At 42.5% G+C, this 12360-nt stretch overlaps 1 long non-coding RNA gene across 1 annotated transcript in view; it reads right to left on the bottom strand.

The window, feature by feature from the left end:
* Positions 1-11775, bottom strand: part of LOC141502842 (uncharacterized) — a 150451-nt gene extending 138676 nt beyond the window's left edge. Inside the window, exon 1 of the long non-coding RNA XR_012472673.1 lies at positions 9829-11775. This is a non-coding gene — a long non-coding RNA (uncharacterized LOC141502842). The remainder of the gene's footprint in view (positions 1-9828) is intronic.
* Between the last annotated feature and the right edge of the window lie 585 nt (positions 11776-12360).

A 12360-nucleotide genomic window follows, 5' to 3' on the forward strand; every position in this document is an offset into this window, starting at 1 on the left:
ATGGTAGTTCTTTGGGGCAAAGTGAGTCTTGGTAACCTATGATCTAGGTTTGGTGATGATCCAACCCTAAATCACAGGCGCTGCCATTCAGCTACAACGTGCCAACTACACTGGGCCTTTAAGAAAGAACAGGATTTCAAAAGGCAATGATGTGGAAGCAAGTATGCTCTAGGCTTAAGGAACAATCTGCAAAACCCAAACAATGTAGAAGAGGGAAGGAAGGCAATCTTGTAAATAACTCAGACCTGTAGTTAGTCTTGTAATAACAGTCTGGTGCACTCAAGAGGCCGAAGACCTAGCTGTGGGATCACAGACAAGTCATTTAACCTCTCAGTCTCAATTTCCTTCTCTGCGAATTGGGGAATGAGAATACTCCTTGTGCTACCTCCTTCCAGGGCTACTGGGAGCACCAAAGGAACTGTTGTAAGTGAAGGGTGTTGGAAGTCTTACAAGTACTATGCCAAAAAAAATGTAGCAGCAATGCCCCCAGACCCAAAGCTGCATTTTCCTAAGTTTCAAGGAATTAGAATTTTTAAATTTTCTGTCAAATTTATGAATTAAGAAGTAATTGTATAAATGACACATCGGAATTTTTAAAAATACAGTAGATTCAGGGGCAGCTAGTGGATAGAGCACCAGCCCTGGAGTCTGGAGGACCTGAGTTCAAATCGAGCCTCAGATACTTAATAACTACCTAGCTATATGATCTTGGGCAAGTCACTTATCCCAATGCCTTGCAAAAAAACAAACAATAGGAGGGGCGGACCCAAGATGGCAACAAGAAGGGATCCAGTCTTAGGGGCTCTCTGAAAAAAAATTGAAACTAAGGAATCTAACTAAACTTTTGAGAGACAGAACCCACAAAGGGACCCAGAGAGGCAGTTCTCCTACTCAAGGTAACCTGGAAAAGAGCAGAAAGGCTCTGCTCCCTGGGGTCAGAGGGGTGGCCCGCCAGAGCGAAAGAACTTCAGCCTCCCGGAGGCAGCTCCAGGGTGCTGGAAGCTTCAGCTAACAGCAGCGGGGGAGTCTCCTGAGCTGTACGCCGGGGGAGCACCGGGCACAACGTGGGGGAACAGCAGGGGACCTCTGCCAGAGTGAGCAGGTGGAGCCCAGCCCTCAGGGCACACAGGGAGCAGCGTGGTCTTTCAGTAGCCCTGATCCAGAAACAGAAGCAGGCAGAGCCGGTAAGCAGGAGTCCCCAGGGCATGAGCCCATTGAGCAGAGGGAGGGGAGTGAAGACAGACTGCAGAGCTCTGTCCTCTGCCTCTGTCCCCCCATAGAACAGCAGGGGGCCCCCACACCTCAGCCCCGTGGCAGAGGAGGGTGCTTATGGTCATTCACAGACCAGGAGGGAGGACAGAGCCTCACACACTGAGACCCTTGTGGGAGAGTCCCAAAAGCTCAGGAAGCACCCCAAAACCAGGCACAGGCTGGGAAAATGAGCAAGCCGAGAAACAAGAGGAAGACCATTGAAAAATATTTTGCTTATGAGCCCAAGAAGGATCAAAACACTCAGTCTGAAGATGAGGAAGCACAAGCTCCTGCATCTAAAGACTCCAAGAAAAACAGAAATTGGGCTCAGGCTATGACAGAGCTCAAAAAAGACTTTGAAAATCAAATGAGGGAGTTGGAAGAAAAACTGTGAAAAGAAAGGAGAGAGATGCAGGAAAAACATGAAAATGAAGTCAGCAGCTTAGTCAAGGAAATCCAAAAAAATGCTGAAGAAAATAGCATGCTAAAAACCAGCTTAGGCCAAATGGATAAAACAGTTCAAAAAAGTTATTGAGGAGAAGAATGCTTTAAAAAGCAAAATTAGCCAGATGGAAAAAGAGATAAGAAAACTCTCTTAGGAGAACAAATCCTTCAGACAAAGAATAGAATTCAGGGAGATTGATGAATTTACCAGAAATCAGGAATCAATACTTCAAAACCAAAAAAAAATGAAAAATTAGAAGAAAATGTGAAATATCTCATTGAAAAAACAACTGACATGGAAAACAGATTTAGGAAAGATAATTTAAAAATTACTGGAATACCTGAAAGTCATGATCAGCAAAAGAGCCTTAACATCATTTTCAAAGAATTACTACAGGAAAATTGCCCTGATATTCTAGAAGCAGAGGGCAAAATAGAAATGGAGAGAATCCACCGATCCCCCCACCCGGAGAAAGAGATCCCAAAAAACCAACCCCTAGGAATATTATAGCCAAGTTCCAGAACTCCCAAGTCAAAGAGAAAATATTACAAGCAGCCAGAAGCACACAGTTCAAATATAGTGGAGCTGCAGTCAGGATCATTCAGGACTTAGCAGCATCTACACTGGAAGCTCGTAGGGCTTGGAATACAATATACTGGAAGGCAAAAGAGCTTAGAATGCAGCCAAGAATGAACTACCCAGCAAGGCTGAATGTCCTCTTCCAGGGAAAAAGATGGACTTTCAATGAACCAGGGGCATTTCAAATGTTCCTTTTGGAATGGCCAGAGCCGAACAGAAGGTTTGATCTTCAGATACAGGACTCAGGTGAAGCATGGAGTTTGGAGGAGAGGGGGAAAATATGAGGGACTTAATGATGATGAACTGCATGTATTCCTGCACAGAAAAATGACACTGATAATACTCATATGAACCTTGTCAGTTAACAGAGCAGGTAGAGGGAGCTTTTATAGTTGAAGCACAGGAGAAAGCTGAATTTGGAGATAAAATATGGTGTAAAAATGGAGTCAATAGGAAAAAAAGGGAAATTTAATGGGAGAAAGAAAAAGGAGAGGGGGAATAGGCCAAGATATTTCATATAATAAGATTTTTTTTTATTACAATGAGCTATCGCAATGATATGGAAGAGGGGAGGCAAGGGGGGAATGAGGGAACTTTTGCTCTCATCAGAGGTGGCTGGGAGAGGAAACAGCATATATACTCAATGGGGTATAGGCATCTGTAGTAAGAAGGGCGGGGGAGCAGGGGGAAGGGGTGGGGATGTGAATAAAGGAGGAGAGGATGGACCATGGGGGGAGAGTGGTTAGTTATAACACATTTTCTTTTTTTACTTCTTGCCAGGGCCCTGGGATTGGAAGGCCTGTCCAGGACCATGGGGCTAGGTGGATTCTGGGCCTAAGGGGTGGTGTGTGGGCCCAGGGCCTCTTGGCCCCAGGACCAGGGATCTGTCTGCTGCGCCACTCAGCTACCCTACAGGAGAGTCAGAGTGAAAGGAGACAGAAAATATAGTACGTGGTAGTGGAGAAATACGAAAGGAGGGAGTTGCGATCAGCAATGGCAAAGTTGGAAAAATATGGAAGTAACTTTTGCGATGGACTTATCATAAAGAATATGATCCACCCATGACAGAGTTGTTGGTGTTGGAACAACGACTGAAGCACATTTCTATTATTATTATTTGGGGGAGGTTGCAGGGCAAATGGGGTTGGGTGGCCTGCCTGGGGCCACATAGCCTGGCTCAAGGGCCAATGCTCTGTCTGCTACCCAGCCACCCCTACTATTATTACTATTTTATTTCATTTTGGGTCTTTTTTTTCCTTCTTTTTGGTTTTTTGCAGGGCAGTGGGGATCAGGTGGCTTGCATGTCACACAGCTGGGTGATTGTTGGGTCTACGGGGCTAGATGTGGGCTTGGGTACTCGTGGCTCCAGGGCTGGTGCTTCATCCATTGTGCCACCTGGCCATACCTACAATTATTACTATTTTTTTTTTATTTTAATTTTTTTATCTCCCCTTTACTTTATTGCTCAAGCAAGTCTGTATTCATGAGGGGGAGGGGGTATTTTGTTTACTCTTAAACAAGAATATTTTATTAATGTATAAAAACATTTGTACAAAATGAGAATAAAAAATAAAAGAAAAGAAACTAAAAAAACCCAATACTGCATAGGATACAGTAGATCTGTGATGAAGTCACATCTACTCACATTAAAAAATCATCATCATTTTTTGTCATTCCCTTTCACATCCTCTCCATTCCAGTAAAACTGGTCTTGCTATTCCTCAATTTCAACACTACATTTACCATCTCTAGACCTTTGCCTTGAATGTACTCCATCCTCACCACTACCTCTTAGGGGCTCTGACATTTTTCTAGGACCAGCTCATTTGCCCCATCCTACAAGAGGCCTTTCCTCAATCTTTTAGCTGGTATTGCCCTCTCCCAACTCCAATAATCATAAAATACCACTATTTGTCTGCTTATTGGATTGATCTGATTCAGTAGCATCCATCTCAAGTACCAAGAGAATAATACAAGATTTACTATGAGTTAATTCCAAAGCATGATATCAGTGCCTGGCTGAGCAGAACTTGAAGTAAATAAGCTAAGCTCTTCCAGGACTAGAGGATCATCTAGTCAAACCCTCTAATTTCATATACTAGGAAATGGAGATCACGATAGTTTAAGGATCATGGTTATCAAGTGGTAGAGCTGGGATTAGAACTCAAGCCCTCTTCACCCATATTCCCACTACACCATGCTGCCTCCCCTTTTAGAAGAGTATTCATTATACACAGCAGGCCCTAAGGGAACAGAAGTTCTAAGTCCAACTGAAGAAGACTAAACACATACCATTAGAGAACATTGCATCCTATAGGTTTATGACAATCCACTTTCTTACCAATGAACCAGAGGAGAGATTTCTGTCTTCCTTAAATGATGACAATGATAATGCACAATGGAGAGAGTCAGTTTGACCTGGGATCAAGTCCTCCCTCCCATGCCAAGAAAAAAAGCAATGAACCCCTTAGGTCCAAATAGAAAGGGTCACTTCAGAAGGGATGAAGGAGCACAGTGACTTAGAAAACCATATAACTTTATGATTATGTTTAAGGCTATTGCAAAATACCTTCCATTTGCATGTTAATCTACTCTAGGATGCACTCAGGAGTCGTCATGAGGGTAAGGGCTAGATAACCCTGCTCTAGGCAACTCTCTAAGACAAATACACTTCAAAGAAGGGACCAATAGGAATTGATAGAGAAATTCCTACAAGGAAATGTAATACCTCTCATAATGCTACATTATCCATTGGCAAAAGTGATTTGTCAAGACAGAGGCATCCCAAATTGGACTGCTGGTCCAATACCTTCTCTTGATCTACAAAGGCCAGAAAGGATCGAAAGAAAGGGTATATCAATGACACATTTTTTTTTCCAAAAAATGCGATAACAAAGCAGGGAGAGTTCTCATAAATGACACGACAAAGCACAAGTCTGATGTTAGTGTTCATGATGCCAAGGAGGCACACAGTGGAAAAGTGGGCAATGAGAAGATTGCCTTGATGATGGGGTGCAGAGATAAGGAATAATCTAAACATGGGAGAAAGATGAGAAATGCTCCAAACTCTGTTTTCATTTTATGCATATTAGCACATGGTCTTCCATCAGCTTTTCAGGGCAGAGTTCATCTCAGATTGAATCTTGATTTGGGGGGTGTTTTTTTTTTAACGAGGTCCAGTTCCACACTTACATTATATATATAAATATGAGACCAGAGGTTCATAAAAGTTCATTAAGGGAAAAATAAACTGGAGAATGAAATTAAAACTTGCTTTGGGACATGACATTCGAGAATATAGTGGAAAACAATCTCCCAAGAATCAGAACAAGCTACTAGATGTTTTCTGCCTGTGTTTACTTAAGCTTTGAGATGTTGTGACTCAAAAGGTTTATCCAAAAATTTTTTAAATTGCTTAATTTGTTAATAAAATTTAATCTATATGCTCACAAAGTACCTTTGGCAAAAGGACTAAGCTTGTGTTTATACTTGACAGCTTTGAAAATTGTTCTTGTAATACTCTATGATTTCCAGTACATTTTGATTGGATCTTTCATCCTCTAGACGGTAAACTTTATGAGGGCAGGGTTCCTTCTGTTATCTAAACTATGTATAGCAGGCAATTAATAAATATTTGTAGAATTAAACAGAAAAACAAAGAAAAGTCCCTAAAATGTCCATGTCCTTTGACAATACTAGCTATGTTTTCCAGTGGAATCAATGACAAAGCGTAAAGTCTCATAAACATGAAAACACCTATAGCAGAACTCTGTGGTAGCAAACATTTGGAAACTAAACAGATGCCCCATCAATTGCGGAATAGATAAACAAATTGTGGAATATGAATGAAATATATTATGGCACTGTTTGAAATGGTGAATATTAGTACAGCAAGGGACAACTTATGAACTGACAAAAATCAAGTAAGAAGACTCAGGAAAATATACACAATAACTACAGCAACAAGAACAGTAACTAAACAACTGCAACTGAAGGCTGCAAAACTAAAATCACTAAGCTTTTGACTTGAGGAGGGGACTTTGCAGATAGGATCAGACTTTTGTGTTGTAGCTGTCATTTTTGTTGAACCAAGGGTGCTTCTCCCCTCTTTTTTAAAATAATGAATAGTTCTCTATAAAGAAGGGGAAATAGCAGTAAAAATATCATTGCAGTAAATTTTTATAAAATGTATTTGCCCTCATATTCACCAATTTTATACACACACACACACACATATATATATATATACGCGCGCACGCGCACGCGCACACACACACACACACACACACACATAACATACAATTCAACAAATATGAAGCACCTGCTGGATATAGTACACTGGGCTGGGTGCTGGAGATACAAAAGAAAAACTGAAGATTGAATAACTTCAATAATGTGTTACATTCTCCTCAAAAAACACTACATTGTATAACAGTATCCTTGATCAATCGTGATACACGTTCTTAATATATCCAGATTAACTCTTAGTCAACAGGAAGGCACTTGTTACAGTAGTTTTTGTTCCTTGTTGCTTTATGGTTTGATCTGGCCTGGGGCTTTATTCCTAGTGGAATTAACCAGTTGGTTAGTAATTTTTTTCCTAATCAGAGGCAGGATTTGAATTCTGGTCTTCCCAATATCATGACCAGTTCTCTTTCTTCTATACTATGCTATTTTTCATCCTAACTAGCTTCTAGATTCAAATATGAGAGAGCAGAATCTCTCCAAAATATTGGGTTTATAAGGTACCTTTCTTTATGGCTTATTTAGATGCTGGCATTTTAGAATATAAATATTTAGCAGAATTCACAAACCCCTGTCTTAGCTACACAGACATTTAATTTGGAAAACAAAATACCTTTATATCACAATGCTTCAACAGCACATGTTCTGCCCTTTGTGGGGGGGGGGAGTGATAAGAGGGTTAAGAGGGGCCTACATCTGTATTTCACTGATACAAATCAGTCACTCTTATTTTACCCATTTTGCCTCTACAATTTTAACTGAGGCACACTCTTTGCAAATCCTTCAGCTCTAGTCCTGACATGATTTATCACTGTATTATGCAGGCACACACACCCCACAAATTTTTCTTGGTATTTTTTTTCCCCTCCAAATATCCAGAGGAGAGCCTCTGGGCATTCCAAAATGACCTATTCTTTGTAGTCAAAGGAAATGTGCCTTCCTCCTGTGTGGAATCAAATACCCAGGTGGACAGCTGAAACCAAACAGGTTACATAGCCATGAGAGGAAGGGACATTTTGTCCATTGATATTATGGTAATTTCCCTAAGCTTATATAAAAGTGACAGGAAGACAGGATCTTTGCATTTATGATCATGAATGAAAAAGCCCTCAAACCAAAGTAGCTCCCTGGAACTCAATTTCTCTAAAACATTCAGAGGCTAGGATAACTTTGATAAGTTCTGGAAACAAAGACTTAGAAACAATTGCTTTAGAAAATGCTATTCCAACAACAAAATCATTATCCTGGAAACATTTGAAGAATTAACTGCTCTTGGCAATGATGTTCTGTTGATCTGGTTACAAGGAAATTCATTGCTACAAATAATAAATGTAGCTTTCTCTCTGCCCTTGTTTATACAATGTTAATACCCTAGGACTGGGGGAAAAAAACTTATGATCCCTGTCGGGGTGCCATGGGAAAAAGGAAAGGAAGGACATAACCATATCCTATTACTCACAGTCAAAAATGGACACAAGAGATATTTAGAAGAAAATAAGAGATGATATCCAAATGGCTGATTCCAGCAGGAAGGAGTATCACAAAAGAATTGTCTATCATATACATTTTGCAAAATGAATGACTGTGACTTGTCTGACAGGAGGCAAAGTTGATAATTGTTAACTTCGGTTTTCTTTTTCACTGCTAGATACTTTGAGCTTAATTGGGGGTAGAGGTCATTACAACAAAACTGCAGTGGGCATAATAAAGGAATGTGGAAACCACCCCATCTTGAAATTTACTACAAAGGATTTCATCCTAACATATCTTTGTATTACTTTATTCTTTGGAGGAGAGAAAGAATAAAGAAACAAGAACAGGCCCCCCACCTCTCTATGCCAACCAAAGCCAAGTTTTCCCTTGATTTGCCAAAAAATGATTTAGGCCACGATACATTTCCCAGTTTTTTCTATCCCTATCTATCCCATCTTGGAATGTCAGAACGTAGGAACTGTTCAGAGGGACCAGAACCAAACCATAGTAGTACTGAGGAAAAAATGCTTATCTCCAATTTCAGCCACTGTGTTTTGAATGGAAATGCAATACAACTACACTTTATGTCTTCCTGTTTTAACGCCAGCATTGGCATGTTATGTGTGAGACTTTGGCAAAATCTCTTACTTTCTCTTGGCCTCAGTTTCCTGTCCTTTATAAATGAGGCAATGAGCTGTAAAATTATGATCTTGCACTGCTTTCAATGTACACTGGAATGGATTGCACTTTGGAAGTTACAGGAAAAGGGGGGGTTGAATTTGAATTTCAAGCACTTTTTGTTTTAAAAATTTGATCTGGGGGTGGCTAGGTGGTGTAGTGGATAGAGCACCGGCCCTGGAGTCAGGAGTACCTGAGTTCAAATCCAGCTTCAGACACTTAATAACTACCTAGCTGTGTGGCCTTGGGCAAGTCACTTAACCCCATTTACCTTGGAAAAAAACCCCTAAAAACTTTTGATCCATCTCAAAAATTAATTTTACATTAAAAATAGGACATAAAGAAGATAACTTTGCCCATTGAAGTCTCTGTTCGGTTGCCCTTTTTTCTAGTGAAAAGGTTAAGAGCAACATGGCCCAACTCGAAGGACTTGGAATCTCTTTGTAACTGCTTCAATGTGGAGTAACTTGTGGCAGGCCATTTGCTAACTGAAAATGTGTTAGTATCAAATTTAAAACTGTAGCCCTGGATAAATCAGATGGAAATTTAATAAATGGCAATATGAGTTGCCGAAATGAATACAGGTGATTTGTACAACTGAAGTATTACCCAAAAGTTAGATGCCAAATTTGAGTTTAATGCAAGGTTTGTACTTTCCAGGAGGGTTCTATTGCTTAGCTATCATTTTCAGTGCCAATCTGGAATGAGTCATTCGTGCTTTAACAGACACAGCAACAGCACTGAACATACTGCTCATTTTCATATCACCTACGAAGCTGAAATTCTTCTCAAAGATGCACAGCATTCTACTTAAAAATAACTCCGTTAAGGCTAGAGAAATTGGTTATTTCTTCTGCTTCTTGACCAGAGCACAGTCTCCTTTCTTGGTACACAAGAAGTTTATGAACCAAGACCATCTAGCATGTTTAACTCCCTGCCCTGACCTTCTCCTGCCAATCCCCAACATGCTAAACTACAGTTTAGAGCAACATAGAAAATGACATCTACATCTAAAGTGTTCCTGATTATATCATCCCAATCATGATTTTGTTTTTCTTTTCATTTTTCACCCTATGAAATTCAAACATTTCGGTTGATCCTCATCCAAGTTTCAAAAATGTGGTGCAAAAAAGGAAATAAAGGATTACTTGACATACCTTTTATTAATATGTCATCCCAGTGGAGATAAAAGTGTATATTTAATGCCCTCAGCTGGGTTCTATCAGACTGCAAAAGAAGAGAAAAAGTCACTTGTAAATGCAGCTATGGAAGGAACCCCGAGTTCACCTTACTAGGAAATTGTGAGCGTATGCCGAAGTAATTACAGCCACATTTGCTCCCAACGTATTTTAATTGCTCCTCTAGGAAAAAAAAAAGAAAGAAGCAAAGAAAGAAAGAAAATCAAAACTTTTGGGCTTGAAACTATATTTGAAGAATGACATTAGGATTTGATAATGAAAAGACCCTTCGGTCTTTGTTTTCAATGCTGAACACAATTATGCAAATAAAATAAAACTAATAAGACCAATTAAAATGAGCAACAAGAAAAAAGACAAGTGAAAGTATCAAGAAAAGTCATGGAATTATGATTTAGGGCAGTCAAATTTTTAACTTGATCATCAACTATCCCCTAAGTCTTTCTTTCTACTTTGGCTAGCCATAAGGAGTCCAGATACTATCTGGACTAAATACTGTGAAGGAAGGTCAACTTTTTGGTATCCAGATGTCTATAATAGTTATAAAGGCTTAAACCTATTTTATATAAAAAGAATTTAAATCAGTGACAAGAAAGCTCCTCCCCCCCCCATCCAGTTCTGAAATCCTATGATCACTGTATGGATTGTTATAAAGTCTGTGCCTACATGTGTCTGCATCTTTTAAAGCCTAAGTTAACTGGCTCTTGGTCAAGGTCTTTCCTTTTTCTTCCCAGCTGTCTTCATGACTGATCTCTGCCCAATCAACTGGATCAGCAAGGCAATTTAAATCAGTTGCAATGATGGCTCCCAAACACCAGATCTGCCATTTTTCCACACAGTGTTTTTCATCAATAGAGACCCAGCATTCAAATATGAAAACAAATTGAGTAATCTAGAATATAGAATTACGTCCTTGGAACTGTTTGCAGTTAAAACAATTGAGTCAAACATTTTAGTGAACTGAGATGGTATAGTGGATAATGAATTGAATTTTAAGAAGAATTATAAAGGTTTTAATTAAAGGAAATACTCCGAAACCATGGGATCTTTCAAAGTAAGAATGGGAAAATGAAGTCTTTCAGGGAAATAGGCTGTCCCAAATTCCATATCCATTTCCTACTGCTTACACTAGCAAGTAGTCCTTCATCTTCACTAGCCTGTGAGTTTATTCATGTACTGGAGCTTCAAAAGACCTTCCCTAACCCGGGGGAAGTTAGAGCCTCTGTGATTGTTTCAAAACCATCTCTTCCCTAGTGGAATAATTTTTATGAAGAAAGCACCACCATTTCCATTCTGTTAGCACCACTAAATAGCAGGCCGTCTCCCAAGCCAATAACATTTGTAAATAGAGGGGATGACGTGGAAAGTTGTTTTCCAATATGAAGAGGCCACAGAAATAGTGGCTGTTATTGCTAACACTGCAAAGCCACTTCTGTCGGTCCCTTAGGTGCCACTGCCCCTCCGCTTCCTGGAAATGAGAGACTAGGCTGGACACCATTAGCAGAGTGGCCAGGGAGGACAAAAGGCGCTCCTCTTGCTGATAGTCCTCTACCACCCTTCAAGCGCTGCCTGACTCATGAAGCACACCAAGGGATTCCATTCAAATCCATGAGGAAGAAGCGCTCACTGAGACCCCTTATTGTTGCTTTGGGGGGCTTTGGGGGTGTGAGGAGATGAGAAAAAGGACCTAAAATACTTACAAAGCACCTGAGTCTTCGGGATTGGGACGAGACAAAGAGAGCTGTGGGTGTTCAAGAGACTGGGCCCCGCTGCGTGCTGGGGGGGGGGGGGGCTGGGGAAGGAAACAGGGGTGCGCAAGGGGCCAAGGAAAAGGGGGGCGCCTCGGCTGGAGAACAAGTCGGGGCCTTAGGGGCCGGCCTGGCCGCCCGAGGGCGGGCGTTGCATTTCTCCTCGGCTTGGTCTGGGGGCGGCGGGCCGGCTCCTCCCGGCGGCCGGCCTACTGGAGCCCCCCCCCCACCCCGCGTCGCCACCCTGCCCGCACCTCCCGGCCGCCCCCTGCGGGCCGGCCTCGGGGCCCCCGGGCCCGGCGGTTCCGGAGGGGCGGGGCGGGCCGCGTCCCCTCCCCCCCCGCCGGCCTGGCCGGGCTCGGGGCCCTCGAGAAGCTGCTCCACCTGTTCCGGCTCCCGAGGCCCTGCGGTGCTCAGCCCCCCGACTCCAGCACTTCCTGGCTCGGCCCAGCGGCCGGGGGCTCCTCCCGGCGCCTCAGGCTTCCCCTAGCGGCCCAGGCCTGGGGCCAGAGCCACGGGGCTCCGCAGGCCGCGCAGGCCTCGGCTGTTTCCCGGGCCCGGGCCGCCTAGGGGCTGGGGGAGGCACGTGGGGCCCGGGCACGCCCCCCGCAGGCCCGAGGGCCTCGGGGCCTGCGGGGGCGGGGGAATGGGCAAGCCTGCCGCCGGTCCCGAAGGCCACGCGTGCGCAGGGCAGGCCTCGGCCGGGCCAGAGCCTAGAGACGCGGCGGCCCGCACCTGAGCCCGG

The sequence above is a fragment of the Macrotis lagotis genome, chromosome X (assembly GCF_037893015.1).
Source record: "Macrotis lagotis isolate mMagLag1 chromosome X, bilby.v1.9.chrom.fasta, whole genome shotgun sequence".
NCBI classification, from domain to species: domain Eukaryota; kingdom Metazoa; phylum Chordata; class Mammalia; order Peramelemorphia; family Peramelidae; genus Macrotis; species Macrotis lagotis.